This window comes from Ambystoma mexicanum, chromosome 12 (assembly GCF_040938575.1).
Source record: "Ambystoma mexicanum isolate Mex_15411 chromosome 12, UKY_AmexF1_1, whole genome shotgun sequence".
Classification (NCBI taxonomy): domain Eukaryota; kingdom Metazoa; phylum Chordata; class Amphibia; order Caudata; family Ambystomatidae; genus Ambystoma; species Ambystoma mexicanum.
Genome location: NC_090936.1, coordinates 880,370,797 through 880,389,987, shown reverse-complemented (window position 1 = coordinate 880,389,987; position 19,191 = coordinate 880,370,797).

Genomic DNA, 19,191 nt, shown 5'->3' with positions numbered 1-19,191 from the left:
GACGGGTACACCACTGGTTCGCCCAGTCTCCAAGCAGATCCCCACCAGAATGGCTATAGCCGGAGAGACCAATTAATCTTGTCATCTAACAGACGGTTTCAATGTTGAGGAAGAACAAAACAACATTCCATGTAAAATGAGACTGCCAATGTATGCCACAAAAGTGAACATAATCTCTGAATCAGAATGCGCGATTCAAGCCACAGTACTCTGTTGAACAAGTCAAGCGTTTAAATTAAAGGGAATTCAATCTACTCGACCAACTGGTTAAGCAAAGACGTTCATCTGGTACCAGACCTCCTCCAAAACGACACTCTGTTTAGATTTGACCAATCAACAATTAGTTATGGCATGGACACATGTGAACACCCTAACTCTAAAGCTCTAATCAATCGTTCATCGAGAGGATAGCTCAGCGGCAACATGCTCGCCTTGGAAACAAGACGACGCGAAGCAACACAGGTTCGATTCCCGTGTCAGCGCTAAGAAACCCACTAAAAACGAATACGTGTTGCTGTAACAGCGCCTCGATGCCCCCGGGCTGTGTGAGCGCTTTAAAAATGCAAATAAAAAAAATATATATGTAAGTGGTAACTTGCCTCTCCTGACCTTTTGTCCCTTCTTCAAAACTCCTTCAGAACCTAAAAAGTGTGCGAACCCATATACAGAGAACGGACATGGCTCAAATAGCCTGTGCTATGGGTTACTTCCCACTCGGGAGAGTCTACAAAAACGTTTTAAATCACTGAACACTTCACAGAGGACAAAATTCCTATTTGCATAACCGACCCCACCGACAAGGACAGGTCAGTACTGAAATAATAATAATAAATAATAATAATAATTTGGCATTTATATAGCGCTACGAACCCTTAGGTATCTGAGCGCTGCTTATTATTACCCACGGTGGTGTGTGGTGCTCATTTATCGACCTCGGAAGGATGAAACGCTGAGTTTGGCGCTGCCGGGATTCGAACCTGCGTTTGCAGGCTCTGCACTGATGTCAAAGCGAGCGCTCTACTCGCTGTGCCACTTGACCGGCTAAATTTTACATGATAGGTAATTCTTTTCTGAACAAGAATAGAGGTACTCATCCACGCTCTAAACTGCAGGATACAGTTTTGTCTCCGCAAGGACAATTGGCCCTCCATCCCAGGACAGTACCTGGGACACTTCTTTCGGTAGCCTTGGTCTTCTGGAAGGGCTTCAGCCAGGCAGCATTGAAGGCCTTCTGGGCTGAGTCATGTTGCTTGTGAAAGATTCTTCTCTCGCTTTGCAGTGGTTGTCATCACTGGGCTCACTGAGGTTCAAAAGTCTGGACATCTGAGTGAGGCTTTTCTCGCTTCTCCCAATGTGTTGGTGGGGCAGGTACAGCCGGCTCTTAGTAGGGATAAGGCAGGCGCACGCGGTTAAAGTAGCAGATGCTATGTTAATATACATGGGAACATTTTACTACTGGCAGGAGAATCCCTTAGACGCCTTGTTAGTGAAGCATTATTTGCCTTTCATTCCAGCTGTAATGTACTGTGGGGTACAGTGTAGACCAGTGGTATTCAAACTGTGGGTCGCGACCCCCTAGGGGTCCGCGGGTGCATCCCAGGGGGGCCCTGAGAGCTCAGCATGAAAAAAGATTTTTTTTTTTTTTTTTTTTTTTTTTTAGATTGGAAGAAATGGGCAGGGGTGGCCCACATGGGCGGGCTGAAGCATGAAACTGTCTCAGGCAACAATGAAAAAGTGGCCCACAGTTGTAAATGGATATTCATTCCTTTAGTCACAGACTGGGCCTCATTACTACTATGGCGGACCAGTAACAACGGTGCTGGTAAGCTACCGGCACCGTTGCTACCGTTCCGCCATAGTAAGAGTTGTGCTCGTGGGTGCTTGACAGCCCCCGCCAGGTCTGACCTCAGCTCGTCGGATGCACCAGCACCGTTATTAACGGTGCCGGTGCATCCGAGCTCCCCCTTCCCATTTGAGCCATATGGGGCTCAAATGGGAATGGGGATATACCGGCACCTTCGAAAGGGCAATTATCATGTCCGCCTAACTCGGCATGACCTAGTAATTGCCCATTCGCGGGTGCCAGACCCGGATGCAACTCCAGTGGCAGCCGTGCCGGTTTTACCGGCACAGCTACCGCCAGAGTAGTTATGAAGCCCACTGTTTCAATAGTACCCAAAGGGGTGCTTTGTGTTAAAATGTAAGTAAATTGTGATATATTCAGCAACAATGGTCAACATTACTAACTGCATAGTGGCCCCTCACCCATTATGGAGGAGCTAAGGAGCCAGCCCAGTGAAACAGTGAGCACTCCCTCAGCTGCTTTATCCAGCTAATGGAGTGCTCCTGGGCTGGCTGAACTGTCAAAGGGAAACACTGTTTCCCTTTGACAGTTCAGTTTAGTTCCCCAGCCGCACATGCTCACTGAGCCATGCAAGTGCTGGGGCGTTTTGCTTCGCCAGCATTGCATAGCTCATTGGAAATGCTGGCTGGGGCACTGCATGTCTGTATGTCCGAGGGGGAGCTCCTGCGCCTCCTCGCACATATGGACAGAGCAGCTGGAGCAGCACCCACACACAGGCCAATGCAGAAGGTACGTTTATGTTCATTGTTTTTATTTAAACATGTGTATGGATGCGTTATGAGTGAGTGTATGGTGATGGATGCTCATGTGAATGATAGAGTGATTGCTGTATGAATGTGCAGCGCCTTGCATATACACATAATCATGTTCATTGTGTTAGGACCAGTGGGGCCCAGGGGACAGGGATGGTATCTTTTTACCGGACATCTATCATTCAAAACCCTCTGCCTTGTCCACAAGGCTTTCTGGGGCCTCGGTCCAAAATACCTTCAGCTATTCCTCCGCAAATACCTCCCCTCTCGAGCTCTTCACTCCTCTACCTCCAACTCCCTCAGGGTCAGTCGTTTATCAAAGAAACGAGCTGGGGGTAGATCTCCGTCTTCGGCTGGGGCCTCCCTCTGGAACAGCGCCCTGCCACTCTAAAACTTGAGGAGAACCATCTTTCTTCCTGCACTTATCAGACCTACCCTGTCTGCTGCCTTAAACGTAGCACTTGCAAATTGCTGGCTGCACTACCACTGTTTGTTGCCTTTATTATTTATTTATTGTTATTTATCTGTTTCTCCTCTGCTTCGCACTTTCCACTTCTCCCCCCTTCCATGCACTTTTCCCCTCACACTTGCGCGTTCTCAATGTCACTGGGCCTAGTAAGATCGCTGTTTTATTCTCCTCTGTTCCCCTCCCTTGCCTTGTCACGCTCTGAAACACTTGTGTACGAGCGCGATAGAAATAAAATATCAATGCCTGCCCCCTGGACTCCCAGCAACAATTGCAAACTGTTTGGCTATTTACCCATTTTTTGTTAAAAGTATGCTCTACAATGCAACATTTTAACCTATTATTTAAAAAAAAATTCACAGGGGGAAACCCCCCCGAACCTCCCCTTAATGCCCCTCCGCTTAAAAAAGATTCACCAGCCGCCACTGGCCCTCAGACTGTGTTGGGAACGGGATGGGGGAACCGAGGGACTATGGTGGGAGCACAATGGGCGGGAACCATGGGATAGTGATGGGAGCAGAGTGGGGAGAGCCCTGGGTGTGTGATGGGGTGGGGAGAGACCAGCGACTGGGTAGGAGTGGGATGAGGGAGCCCAGCGACTTTGATGGGAGCAGGTGACGGCGCGCAATATATACTGTCCATTTGGCATTTCTGGGGGGTCCCGACCTGCCCAAATTTTGCTCAGGGGGGCCCTGGCCAAAAAAGTTTGAAGACCACTGGTGTAGACAGAGCCAGGAGCACGTTGAGCGCTTGTCTTGAAGGCGTTTGTTTAGCTTTTCTTTTTCTCTCGTAGTTCTATTAGCTGCCGTTTACGGCTTTAAGATCTTTCACCTGGAGAAGGCCCGGGACACAGGCAGGGCTGCGTGGGTTGCAAATGGCTGGCTTTATACCTTCAACGGATCTCTTCATTCAAAGGACCTCTGTAAACAACCCTTCTCAGCTCATGACTCGAAGGGGAGCTCCCATGGACCAACAACGCCTCACAAATAAATGTTCTATAAGCTCTTATGTTTAGTCTCTTGAATAGAGGCAGACCCCCATCAGACAGCATACAGTGGGCGATCACCAGCAGACTCCAGCAGGCCTACACGCTTCCTTACCAGGACTGCCCAGATCCACAGCCCTCCACTCAGTTGGCGATACGTTCATCTCTAGGCCCCCCTGGGGAACAAGGAATGTTAACGGGTCATTACTGGCATAAGACAGGACTTCCAGAGGACTGACGGGGCCAGCAGGGCTTTTTTCACTCACCCAACCAGTGGATTGCAACATCCACTATTTCCCCCATCTGGGTGAAAGCTTCTGAATACAGTTTTCTCTCAGAAAGGACAGTGTCCCCTGTCACGGGACACTACCAAGGACAGCCATGCCAGGGTGGGTAATACAAAAGGGTGCTGTTAACATTTTTATTCCTAGGATGACACACTTTATACACACAATTAGCTACATATTGTGACACGGGTATAATAGTTATACACAATTCACCAAGGTATGCATACATTTAAAAAAAGACAGTCTAATTTAAACAGTACACACAAATATAATACTTTTACAGATTTCTTTTTTCGAATGCAATACATTATTTTGCAATACTAAATATTTCTGACATTGTCATTTTTTTAAAAAGTCACATACACATTCGGCACAACATTGCCGAAACAATTGTTAGAGAATAGAGAGAGGGAAAGGGGTTCTGGACTGAGAATATCTGGTTGGCATAGCAAGGGGAATGCCATGGCATGAAACTGCCAAATACCAAAATATATTTTTTTCAAACTTCTCTGCTGTACTACCCAATGAGAAGTTGCCTAACAATATTTGCTCCAATTAGCATCAAGTCTGATGCCAAGTTTTCAATTTCTCAGCTGCACAGTGATTTCATGTTGGGCTAGTTTTCGCTGACAGTTGGGCTATGTCTGGGCTACATTTGAATGCAGATCTGGTGTTTGTCCTCCCAAGGCTGTCTTTCTACACCCACCCATTCACCCCACACCTACTCGCTCTGCCCTCCATCCCATCTGCCCCTACCCACCCCACTCACACTGTCTCTACCCCCAGCCACCACAGCACCATTACGAGTGCTGGTTGGGCTTTGTTTGGGCTACTTTTGATAAGTCCTTCCGAGGCTGCTTTGTTCATGTTTTCTGTCCCAGCCAACTACCATCACCCACCACACCCCCACTCTCTAACCCCACCCACTCACCCTACCCCCACCCACCCAACCCCCATCGTCTCTACCCTCACCCACCCGATCCCCACTCTCTGTACACCCTCCACCATGTCTACAATTACCCACCCATCCTACTCGCACCCTCTCTACCCGCACGCTCTCTAGCTCCATCCTACCCCACCCTCTACACCTTACCTCACCCTGCCCTCTCTACCCGCAACCCTACTACCACTTTCACTAACCTCACCCACCCTACTTCCACTCTCTCTAACCCCACCCACAGTACCTCTGCATCCACCCTACCCCCACTGTTGTGCCCACCTTCACACCGCACCCCCACACACTCTACTCACCGTACCCCCACACTCTCTACTCCCACCCACCCAACACACTCTTCCACCACCCTATCCCCACTCTCTCTATCCACAGCTACCCACCCAACGCCATTCTCTCTACCTCCACCCACACAACTCCCACTCTCTATCCCACCCACCCTACCTCTACTTTCTCAATGCCCACCTACCCTACCTCCTCTATCCCCACCCACCCACCCTACCTCCACTCTCTCTATCCCCACCCACTCACCCTACCTCCACTCTCTCTATCCCCCACCCACCCACCCTACCTCCACTCTCTCTATCCCCACCCACCCACCCTACCTCCACTCTCTCTATCCCCACCCACCCACCCTACCTCCACTCTCTCTATCCCCACCCACCCACCCTACCTCCACTCTCTCTATCCCCACCCACCCACCCTACCTCCACTCTCTCTATCCCCACCCCACCCACCCTACCTCCACTCTCTCTATCCCCACCCACCCACCCTACCTCCACTCTCTCTATCCCCACCCACCCACCCTACCTCCACTCTCTCTATCCCCACCCACCCCACCTCTCTCTATCCCCACCCACCCTACCTCCACTCTCTCTATCCCCACCCCCCCTACCTCCACTCTCTCTATCCCCACCCACCCACCCTACCTCCACTCTCTCTATCCCCACCCACCCACCCTACCTCCACTCTCTCTATCCCCACCCACCCACCCTACCTCCACTCTCTCTATCCCCACCCACCCACCCTACCTCCACTCTCTCTATCCCCACCCACCCACCCTACCTCCACTCTCTCTATCCCCACCCACCCACCCTACCTCCACTCTCTCTATCCCCACCCACCCTACCTCCACTCTCTCTATCCCCACCCACCCACCCTACCTCCACTCTCTCTATCCCCACCCACCCACCCTACCTCCACTCTCTCTATCCCCACCCACCCTACCTCCACTCTCTCTATCCCCACCCACCCACCCTACCTCCACTCTCTCTATCCCCACCCACCCACCCTACCTCCACTCTCTCTATCCCCACCCACCCACCCTACCTCCACTCTCTCTATCCCCACCCACCCACCCTACCTCCACTCTCTCTATCCCCACCCACCCACCCTACCTCCACTCTCTCTATCCCCACCCACCCACCCTACCTCCACTCTCTCTATCCCCACCCACCCACCCTACCTCCACTCTCTCTATCCCCACCCACCCACCCTACCTCCACTCTCTCTATCCCCACCCACCCACCCTACCTCCACTCTCTCTATCCCCACCCACCCACCCTACCTCCACTCTCTCTATCCCCACCCACCCACCCTACCTCCACTCTCTCTATCCCCACCCACCCACCCTACCTCCACTCTCTCTATCCCCACCCACCCACCCTACCTCCACGCTCTCTATCCCCACCCACCCACCCTACCTCCACTCTCTCTATCCCCACCCACCCACCCTACCTCCACTCTCTCTATCCCCACCCACCCACCCTACCTCCACTCTCTCTATCCCCACCCACCCACCCTACCTCCACTCTCTCTATCCCCACCCACCCACCCTACCTCCACTCTCTCTATCCCCACCCACCCACCCTACCTCCACTCTCTCTATCCCCACCCACCCACCCTACCTCCACTCTCTCTATCCCCACCCACCCACCCTACCTCCACTCTCTCCATCCCCACCCACCCACCCCACCTTGGCTGTCTCTAGCACGCCCGCCCACCCACCTTCCCCACCTTGGCTGTCTCTAGCACGCCCGCCCACCCACCTTCCCCACCTTGGCTGTCTCTAGCACGCCCGCCCACCCACCTTCCCCACCTTGGCTGTCTCTAGCACGCCCGCCCACCCACCTTCCCCACCTTGGCTGTCTCTGATCACCACCCCACCACCCAACCTCAGTTCTCTCTACCTCCCCACCCCCCCAGGCTCTGTCTACCAAAACCCACTCCACCCCACCGCAGTTCGGTCTACCCCCACCCACCCCACCTTGACTCTCTTTTTAAATGAGCCATCTTAGTAAAGGAATCTTCGATGGTCAAAATGGTGGTATGTCTGTTGTAAGTAGGAAGGTCAGTGATAAAATCGAGAGAACAGGTTTGCCAAAGACCCAGAGGTATGGTAAGGGATCTTAATTAATCAGAAGGGTGTCTTCAAGTTGTTTTGGCTCGAGCTCAAACTCCACATCCTTGGATATAATACGTTGTATCTTCCTTCATAGTTTTCCACCAAGCGAACCGGCACAGTTTTTCAAGGTTTTTTTTTAACCCGAAATGACCAGCGCCAGGTTGATATGGGCACATGACAATAAGGTATTTTGATTTTTAGTAATAACCAGACCTTGTTATTATGCCACATGTTCTTCTTTATTTCGGAGGTCTGCCTTAAGACATTGTTGAACTTCATTGGCATCATAACTGTTCTTGAGGGTTTCCTCGTATGGTAGCAAGAGAGAATGTAGAATTCCTATGATCCTATTGGGTCTGATGAAAGGGACTCCTTCCAGTTCTTCTTTGTCTGTCCAATACGCCTGGGACAAGGAATCAGCATTGGTATTCAGATGTCCTGCTTAAAACGTCACGATAAAGATGAATCTTGAAAAGAAGTGTATCCAAAGTTTCTGGCGTTGGTTCATAAATGAAGCCGTTTTGAGGAAACCCAAATTACGATGGTCAGTGAAGACGGTGATAGTATGGCGCACACCTTCTAGAAGATACCTCCAGGTCAGAAACAATTCCTTGATGGCTAACAATTCTTTTTTGAAGATACTGTAGTTTTTCTCAGCAGGGGCAAATGTAGAAGAAAAATAGGAAATAGGATGGGTTTCTTTGGTCATGGGATCGGTTTGGGTAAGTACTGCTCCTAAAGCAAAATTTGAGGTGTCTGTCTCAAGTACGTAAGCTAAATTAGGATCTAGTAGCATAAGCACTGCAGCTGTGGTGAATTTCCTTTTTAATGCCTGGACAGCTTTGTGAGACTCTGTATTCCAATCATTGTGAACAAAAACATACGGGGCAACAGACTGGAACCCTAAGCGCTTGTCATGGTAATGACCAATTTATAAAAATCAAGTGCAGAACTAGATTGTGAAAGAATGTGTGACCCAACCACGCTGCGCAATTACATATATAGATATTTTTGAGTGTATCATACAGTTAAACAAATTACGTTTAACACATCATCATAAGAAAATAAATGTAAAAAAAAAAATACATCTCTCAAGTCAGATCATCTGCCAAAAGACAACTTGATGTAAATACATTCAATCTGGTAAAATTCGAAATATACCATGTACCTGTCTCCACAGCTTGGTGAGAAAAACTATCAGTCCCTCGTGGGAACCAGACATAAAAAGGCCCCATAGGGCCGCTGGAGGGTGATGGAAATCCAATCCTGATGCCCTAAGGGCCCTTCTACGCAACACAACCAGTTCATCAAAGTTTGTCAGGAGATGTACTGTGTCCACCTCACCCTTGCCACAAAGCCGGCAACATCTATTCCCCCTACAAGTATTAGACCATTGACTGACAATTTCAAAAGTGCTTACTGCATTAAATTTAAGATGATCGCTTGTCCCATACGATGGACTTCCCCAGAAAGTTGCTGATGTAGGTAGATGCCAGTTGTCTTTCGAGTATATACTCAAAGAAGCAAGCTGCAGTGGACTTGGCAGCCAAGGAAACCACCATTTGCTCACATTTAACATTAATTTCTCTCTCATTACACTACGTGCCATGAACTTCGGGTGGGCAGGAGCCTAGCCCTCAACGCCGACTTCTGCTCAGAGACTCAGCTTCACCCATCTGCCTCATGCATACGCGCCCCTTCCCAGGGTAAGGTGAATCCTGCACCGTTTCATTTTTGTTACCGCTGATGAGCCCTGATGTCCTTCTACAGCTTCAAACAGAAGGTTTGAAGCACCCCTACGCCGCTGCCGTGTTCGCACACGAGGAGTCCTAGAAAATGTCCGCCGAGTTTCCTGTTTAATGGTTGCCTAGCAACCACATTGCTCGAGCCACGCTGCCTATTGGTTTGTGGTGCTTGCAAGGGAGATTGTGGTGGATGGAGCAGTAGAGGCGATTGGGGCAGGGATTCGGGTAGGAGGATCGGAAGTATTGGTGCTGAATTATTATAATCCGTGTGAGGTGGTGGAAGTGGGTGTGTTGACTGGAGTGATAAGAGGACATGTGGGACCGTGTGTTTTGTGTGGCGATTTTAACAGTGCCAACACGTTGTGGGGTAGTGATAGGACAGATACGAATGGAGAACTGTTGGAAGACATGGCGGATGAATTGAGTCTGGTATTGCTGAATGATGGGTCGGGTATGAGGTTGGATGTGAGGACTGGGAAGCTGTCGTGCTTGGATTTGACCTGGGTGACTGCTGCAATTGCGGGTGAATGTGATTGGGAGGTGCGTGAGGATGGAGACATGGGGAGCGATCATTCTGCTATTTTGGTGACTGTGAGGGGTGAGGTAGGGATCAGGTCACGTATGACTGGGAGTCGGTTGAATTTTAGGAAGGCTGATTGGGAGGTGTACAAGGGAGTGTGTTGGGATTTCATTGTTCCAAGGGGAAGAGAGGGGGGGTGGATGAATGGAAAGAGCATCTGGTGCAGGGAATGAGAGCAGCGTCTGTGGCAGCAATTCCGGAGGTTGAGAAGGGGAAGGGTGGGAAGATCGAGGTTCCTTGGTGGTCGGTGGAATGTTCAAGAGCAGTGGCGGCACGAAAGAAGGCTAGAGCAAGAGCAGTGAGAACAGGAATGTTGGTGGATCTGGTGGCATATAAGAAGGCTAAGGTGGTGGTGCAGAGGGTGATTAGGGAAAGAAAGCGAGGATACTGGAGGGGCTATTGTGGGTCCTTGGGGAGTGATTCTGGAGCGAGTAAGGTTTGGAAACAGTTCAAGCGGATGTCCAGATAAATGCAGGGTGGTATGTCTGTGTTGTTGAAAGGAGAAGAGGTGATTAGTGAGGATGGGGATAAGGCGAATTTGTTGGGGGAGTATTTTGCGGGGGTTCACAGTTCGAGGAACTTCCCAGAAGAGGTGAGGATATGAATGGGTGTGGTAGAGGAGGAGACGCAAGAGGTGGTGGCGAATGTTGGGCCTTGGGAGGAGCAATATGAGGTTTCAGTTGAATGGAGCGATTCGGAAGGGGAAGTGGTCTAGCCCTGGGGTGGATGGAGTTATGTATGTATTTTTGGAGAAGTTGCCTCAGGAATGTAAGTTAGAGGTATTAGCGCTGTTCAATGAGATCTGGAAGAATGGAGTTTTGCCGAAGTTGTGGAAAAGAGCGATTGTAGTGGCGATTTTGAAGGGTGGCAAGGTTCCTACAGAGTGTAAGTCATAAAGACCGATTGCGTTGACTGTAGTGCTGTCAAAGGTTATGGAACGGATGGTGGTTGAGCGATTAGGGTTTTATTTGGAGTCGAATGGATGTTTGAGTGACTTTCAGAGTGGGTTCAGGAGGAATCAGTCGGTGGCTGATCCATTAGTGAGATTAGTGACTGGGGTGGAGGAGGCATTATGTGATGGAGAGATGGTGGGAGCGTTCTTTTTGGATTTGGAGAAGGCGTATGATATGGTGTGGAAGGGAGGGTTGTTAGTGAGACTGTTGGAGATGGGTGTGAAGGGAAGAATGTTTCGGTGGATCAAGGCATTTTTGGCAGATAGGACCTTTTAGGTGAGAGTGAGGGGGGTGCTGTATGAAGTTTGGAAGATGGAGAATGGGACGCCGCAGGGAAGTGTGATTAGTGCGATGCTGTTTAATGCGATGGTGGATGGGTTGATTCGGGCTTTGGCGGGAATTGGGTGTCAAGTGGATTTCTTCGCGGATGATGGTGTGGTCTGGGTAAGAGGGCGGTGTTTGTTGTTCGTACAGAGACGGTTGCAAGCTGCGATAGTACGCATGGAGGAGTGGTGTGGGAAATGGGGTTTCTCGGTGTCTGTGGATAAGAGTGTGAGTGTGGTGTTTTCAAGGAAAAGAGTGCAGCAGGAGTTGAATCTGGTTTTGAAAGGTGTGAGGGTGAAGAGCGTGGAAGAGTTTCGGTACTTGGGGGTGATTCTGGATAGAAAGTTGAATTGGAATGTGCAAGTGGATGGTGTGGTGGATAAGTGTAAACGCAGGCTGAATTTGTTGCGGGCGGTGACTGGGAAAGAATGGGGTGCGCAACAGAAGTGTTTACGAATGTTGTATAAGGGGTTGATTTTGAGTGTTATGGATTTTGGGTGTCAGGTGTCAGTGGGTTATACGTTGAGTCAGAAGTTGCGGTTGTATAGGGTACAGGCGAGGGCATTGAGAGTGTGTTCGGGTGTGATGAGGTCCTCTCCAGTGAATGCGGTTCAGGTGCTTGTGGGAGAGATGCCATTGGGGTTGAGGAGGGATGCGTTAAATATGAGATGGTGGGTGAAGTGCAGTGCGAAGAGTGTGGCTCATCCGGTGTGTGAACGTTTGAAGTATAATTGGAGGTTTGACTATTACAGGGATCGGTGGAGGAGGAAGGGGGGCACTTTTGGGTTTCACATGTGGGAGAAGGGAGTGCAGTGGGGTGTAGGTGATTTGATGATTTTGACAGATACAGATTTGGAGAGAAGGCCGAGGTGGATGATGAGATCTCCAAAGGTGTGTTTGGAGTTGGCGAATGTGGTATCGAAGAAGAGAGGTATGCAGGGTGAGATCAAAGCTTTGGGTCAGGAGTATGTGGCAGGAAAGGAAGGATACAAGGTGTTTACGGATGGTTCAAAGGATCCTGTGTCTGGGAGAGTGGGAATGGCGTATTATCTAGAAAGCATTGGGGAGTATAAAATAGGACGACTGACGAATGATGTCTATTTGTACGGCTGAGTTGGTGGCGATTGCATTGGTGATTGATAGGGTGTGTGAGTTGGGTATGAGAAAGTGGTGGTGTTCTCAGATTCATTGAGTGGGTTACAGGCGATTGTGGCAGGGGATGGTGATAGGAAGGATGTGATTTTGGACATAAGGATGAAGATTGATCGGTGTGTGCGCGGGGGTATGGATTTGGAGTTGGCGTGGGTTCCCAGTCACAGTGGCATTTTGGGAAATGAGTTGGTGGATCTGGCGGCGGGTGAGGGTAAGAGGAGGGGAGCGATTGATGTGAGGTTGCCTTTGAGTGTGGATGAGGTGGAGGCTGTGATGGTGAGACGGGTCCTGGATGAGTGGCAGGAGAGGTGGGTGAGTGGGGTGAAGGACAGGTGGATGTTCGGTGTTCGTGGAAAAGTGTCGGGGAAGGTGGATGCAGGGAGTTCAGAATGGAGGAGGGGGAGGAGGTGATGCTGAATCGGTTGTGGGTAGGTCATGTGGGGCTGAATGACTGTGTATTTCGAATAGGGAAGCGTGAATCAAGGGACTGTGCGGTGTGTGGGGTGCCTGAAACGGTGGGACATTTTTTGATTAGGTGTGAGAGACATGTTGCAGAGAGAGAATTGATGAGGGTTCGGTTGACTGCGTTGGGTGTGGCTGAGCTGAGTGGGAGGACTTTACTGGGAGGTGATGGAGAGAGAGGCAGGAGGAGGAGTAGTGTGATGTTGGATTTTGTGAGGCAGACGGGGAGGTGGGAGGAGTTGTGAGCATAAATGGAGCTAAATAATAATTAGTGGGTACGGTGCACATCATCCTATAGGATGGGGAAGAGCCTGCGTGGGTCCGCCCACGCCTCCGATAATTAAGAAGAAGAAGAAGAAGAAGAAGGTTTGCGGTGCTACTTCTTACACGTAGCTCAGCCGGAAGGCGTGAGCCGGCATCCCAACAGAAGGCACCCCCTACAAAAGGCATGGGACTGTCTGTGCCTGTCCGTGATGCACAGCCGCTGGCCAGACCCCCTGGACTCTGCAATTCTCACACCGCACTCATAGTGCGATTGGAATCGACCGCAGCTTTAACATACTGCCCTCCTCACCTGAACTGCCCCTTTCAAGGCTACGAGCCTTGTGAACTTTCCGACCCACAGACTTCCATTATATTACAAGAAAGTAAGTTTACCTCCACGTTTACGACGGCCACTGGTCGCCACTGTAACTATATGCTGTGAAGTTACACTAACATTGGCTGAAATAGCTAAATGATCGTGGACCCATCACACCTACTGCCACTATAGCTCTACTGCATTACTGGCCCTCTCTCTTTAGTCCAAACCGTTTTTCTTCCCATTACAAGGTAAACCTAAGCAATATTGGTTAAACAAGAAAAACACCCATAACTAAGGTTGGCACGTACTATTACTTACAATAGGCAACAAACTAACCTATATCCTGCATGCTAGGCCACACTAGTCTTTTGGCTTGTTGTTTACATACTCACATGTACTGCTCATTATATACAAAGTATTTTAAATGTGCTTAACATCGATCAAGGAAACAAACTATTTATGAGAAGTCAGTTTGCATTGCAACCACATCTGCTTTAACTAGCCACAAGCATAACTTGCTTGTCCCAACCACTGTACCATCTCACCAACTACTGTATTTTTGTACTGTATTCTGCACTGTATTTCTGTACTACCTTGAACTATAATTGCCCAATCTCATAGAAGTCATTAGCCAATCCACTGTTGTTACCAGTATGACAACCATGCTACCCTGCTCTTATATGGTTCCTCCCACACCTTTCCTCCCTGCCCTGGTGAAAGGCGCACTGGATCCTAGAAACCTACGCCTAGGTACCCGCTATTCACACTTCTCACCCAACCCCAATAGGCCCTTAAGAATGCAAACCCACTACAAGCCACCACCCAATATCCCATGACACCAAGCACATCCTACAAGGATACCAACACTCCCAAAACTATTTAAAACAAAAAAAAACTACCAACAAACCAATCACTAGACAAATCCAATGTGCCCTTATCAATGCACAATCCCTACCAGCCTATGCCACAGAAATCAATGACCGCATTACAAACTTAGATCTGGACATTCTAGCCATCACAGAAACATGGCCACATGAAGCCTCAGGGCCAGCCATCTGCCAAATTCTCCCACTAGGATGCACCATATTCCATCAAGACAGACTCTCCAATAAAGGAGGTGGTGCTGCCCTCTTTGTTCAGGAATCCCTCGATTTAATGCTGAAAACATTGATACCCTCTAAGTCAAAATATCCCTGTCACATAATGACACAATAACATTACACATCACCTACCGTCCTCCAGGTGCCCTCCTCGATTTCCAAGAGATCCTACTACACCATCTAAGTGACAACCTCAAAAATAACTCAAGAGTCATTTTCCTAGGAGACTTTAATCTCAGGTTCAATGATCCCAAAGACACAAAAGCCTAATCTTTTGCCAAAGCTCTCCTTGATATGGGCTTCATCCCAAAAATTACTGACCCTATCCACACTAGAGGTTGTATATTGGACTGGGTATGATATGATATGATATGGCATTTGTAACGCGCCTATACACAGGTGTTTCAAGGCGCGACGAGGCAGGGAGGGGAGGAACAAGGGGAGACAGACAACAATCCTACTAGGCCAGGTGTCATTCAGATCGCGCAAGTGCAGGGGTGGGGGAGGGGGGAAAGTGCAAGGGGAAGGGGAGGGGGGGAAGTGCAGTACAAGGTAAGTGGCGTAAAGTAATAAATAAATAGGGCCAGCTGGTGGCAAGTGCAAGGTAAGTGCAGAACAAGTGCTGGAAAAGGGGGGGGGGGCTGTAGGGATACAGAGACAGTCCCGCAGTGCAGAGGGGTTCCAGGGCATCAGTGCAAGTGGAGAGTGGCTGGGCCCAGGACCGAGGCCGTTAAGAGTGGTCCAGTTGCAGAGTCAGTGCAGTTTCAGTGAAGAATATTAGCTGTTCAGCAGGGGAGAGGGAGAGAGAAAGCAGAAGCAAAGAGGAAGGTTTTGAGGTGCTTCCGGAACCGGAGATGGTTCTCCTCAAGTTTCAGGGAGGCAGGAAGGCTGTTCCAGAGGGAGGCCCCTGCCGCGGAGAGAGATCTACCCCCAGCTTGTTGCTTCGAGAAGCGGCTGACCCTGAGGGAGTTGGAGGCGGAAGAGCGAAGAGGTCGGGAAGGAAGATATTTGGGAAGAGAGAGTTGAAGGTATTTGGGACCAAGGCCCCAGAAGGCCCTGTGGACAATGCAGAGGGTTTTGAACTTTATCCTCGCAGCCACTGGGAGCCAGTGTAGAGATTTCAGTCCTGGAGAGATACGGTCCCTGGGCTTGAGGCCAAGGACAAGTCTCGCAGTTCTGTTCTGGATGAGTTGCAGAGGGCGGAGAGTGGAGGCAGGCAGATTAAGATAGAGGCTGTTACAGTAATCCAGCTTCGAGAGAACCAGGGCTCGGGAGACAGTGAGCTTCTGGGGGAAGGAGAGGATGGGATGAATACCTCTGAGGAGGTGCAGCTGGTAGTGTGACTTCTTAGCGACGTCAGAAATATGAGGAGAGAAGGAGAGTGTGGAGTCGAAGATGACCCCAAGGTTTTTTGCATTGCAGGTAGGAGCAGGGAGGGGGCCAAGGGAGGCAGGCCAGAGAGCTGCAGGGAAGGAGGGAGTGGGTGTACCGATGAGTAGAATCTCAGTCTTACTGGCATTAAGGCAGAGGTCATTGGCGGCACACCATTCCTGGATAGCAGACAGACAGTCAGAGATGAGGGAAGGAGAGGGGGAGGCTGAGGGTAGCCTGAAAATGAGCTGGGTATCGTCCGCATAGCACTGGAAATTAGGGCAGAGAGCGGCGATGCGGTGGGCAAGGAGTGCCAGATACTGGTTGAACAGCCAGGGAGAGAGATTAGATCCCTGGGGGACACCACAGGTGGAGAAAAAGATGTCGGAGAGGAAGGACCCCAGTTGGACCTGGGAGGGTCGATTTGAAAGGAAAGAGGTCAGCCACGCCAGAGCCTGACCAGTGATACCCAGGTTTTCACGGAGAGGGTTGAGCAGGATGGCATGGTTGACAATGTCAAAGGCAGAGGAGAGATCAAGCAGAATGAGAACACATGGAGTGTTGGAATCGAGGTTCAAGAGCAGGTCTTCACGGATGTTCAGGAGAGCAGTTTCCGTGCTTCTGGCAGCTCTGAAACCAGATTGATGGTCATGAAGACTACCAACAGATTCAGCATGGAGGTTAAGCTGGGAGATGGCCAGTTTCTCCAGGAGCTTGCCCAGGAAGGGAGTGATGGAGATAGGGCGATAGTTAGCCGGGCAGGAGGGGTCGGAAGAGGGTTTCTTGAGAAGAGGGTGCACAAGGGAGTGCTTGAGGGGGGAAGGGAAGACTCCAGAGGCGAAGGAGTGGTTGCAAAAGTCAGCCAGGGCAGGAGCCAGGGAGTCGATGTGGTCCTTGATAGTTTTGGAGGAACAGGGGTGAACCTGTTTAGACGAGACTTTCATAGATCGGACTTGTCTGGAAACCTCGTCAGCAGAGAAAAGTGGAAAGGCAGAGAAAGAGGGAGGAGGGGTGACTGCAGAAGGGCCAGAGGAAGAGCAGGGAAGGGAGGGAGGGAGGTGAAAGGAGGAGAGCGAGGACAGGATGTCCTGAGTTTTAGAGATGAAGTGAGAGGCCAATGCAGTGCAGAGGGCCTGGGAGGGGACGGAGAGGTAGAGACTGCAACAGGGTAGGCCAGCTCCTTGCAGATTTTAAAGAGTTCGGCGGAGTTGTTAGATGCCGCAGAGATGCGGGCTTGGATAAGGGCTCTCTTCTTGGTGAGAACGGAGAGCCGATACTGCCTTTGGAGCAGGCGGCAGGCCAGTTTGTCAGAGGATGAACATGAAGCACGCCATTTCCTCTCTGCAACCCTGCACTTGCGTTTTAGGGTGGCGAGATCCGAGTCATACCAGGAGTTACATTTGGCTTTGGGCTTCAGGCGGATTCTCATGACGGGGGCAAGGATATCAAGAGTAACAGATATAGCAGAGTGGAGCATGGAGAGGGCTGTGTCAGGGTGGGAGTCAGCCGAAGGGGCAGGGGGGGCGAGAAGGTAGCAGCGAAAGCCTCAACTGACACACGCTTCATGGGTCGGATGACCGAGAAGGTGGGTGGAAGTGAAGAGGGTGGCTTTGCCTGTGGGGTAGGGAGGGTGAGGTGGGAGGATAGGAGAAAGTGATCACTCCAGGAGAGAGGAGTGGAGAGAGGGACGGAGAGGGGAAGGTCAGAAGAGATCAGAGCATCAAGAGTGTGTCCAGCAGAGTGAGTAGGCCCAGACGGGAGAATAGAGAGTGAGAGAGAGTCGCAAGGGTTGACGAAAGAGAGCAGTGGGGGGCTGGGGGCATCAAGGTGGATGTTGAAGTCGCCAAGAAAGAGGAGTTGAGTGATTGAGGACAGGAGTGAGGAGGAGAGGTCAGCCCACTCAGAGAGGAAGGAGGAAATTTGACCAGGTGGCCGATAGATAGTAGCCACGGTAAGGGAATGGCTGGGAGAGAGAGAGAGAGAGAGAGTCGGCAGACAAGACATTCAAAAGAGGAGTAGGTCTGCGTAGGAGTGACAGTGGCAGGAATCCACTCAGGGAAGATAAGGGCAACACCACCCCCTGCACGGTTAGGCCTGGGCATGGAGAGGATCTTGTAACCGTCAGGTAGGAGTGTGTCAAAGCTGGTGGCAGAGCTGGCTGTGAACCATGTCTCAGTGAGACAGAGGACGTCGAGGTCCAGTTCCTCAAGAAGGTGACAGATATCAGAGGAGTGCTTGATGGCAGAGCGAGAATTTAGAGTGGCAATGTGGAGAAGGTTGCCCTCCTTGAAGAACTTCCGGGGAGGGGTACAGATCAGAGGAACGCCCTGCGGAGGTGTTGAAGAAGGAGGTGAAGAAGGAGCACGAGAGGGGGCAGGGAGGGAGGGTAGAGGCAAGGTAGCCAAGGATAGAGGAGGGGGGACAGCAGGAGAGGAGAGGAAGTTGATGAGGTGTGGGAAGCGTCTATCAAAGAGGAGAAGGTTGGCCTGAGGGCCTTGGACCAAGATGGTCCCATTAGCGTAGACATTAATGATGGCCTTAGAGGAGCGGAAGGGGGCCAGGAGGACATCCCAACGGGTGCCACCATTAATGGGAGAGGAGGAGAAAGGAGAGAGCACAGAGACCATATGAAGGGTCCATAGGTCAGGCGAAGGCACGAAAAAGAGGATGTCAGTGAGAGTTTCCTTAGAGCAAGCACTAGTGTAGGTGTCAGCGATAGGGAGGCCTGGGTTGGAGACCAGGATGTCCTTTTTAAACTTTTTCCTACCAGATTTAGTGAGGAGAGCAGGATAGTCAATGGAGAAGCAGTTAGAGAAGATAGGCGAGACAGAGAGCACCATGGAGTAGGAGGGAGGGGGGGGGGAGACAGACGAAATGAGAGCACGCAGACAGGAAGTGAGCGGCAAGCACAAGCTACCACAAATTAGAGCAAACAAACAGTAAAGCGTATTAGGTACCGGGCCACCTAAGTTTGAGAATCCTGCGAGGGGAGAAAAACACCCTAGTTTACCACAGTTCAGAGCAAACAGTAATGCGTATTAGGTACCGGGCCACCTAAGTTTGAGAATCCTGCGAGGGGAGGATAACACCCTAGTTTACCTCAACTGTGAATACAGTGAGGCAAGGCCCCATGCGGATGTAACCAGGAGAAGCAGGGGTGGGCCGGGGAACAGGTGGAACTGGCGCCTGGCGTCCCCTGCGGACACCTGCA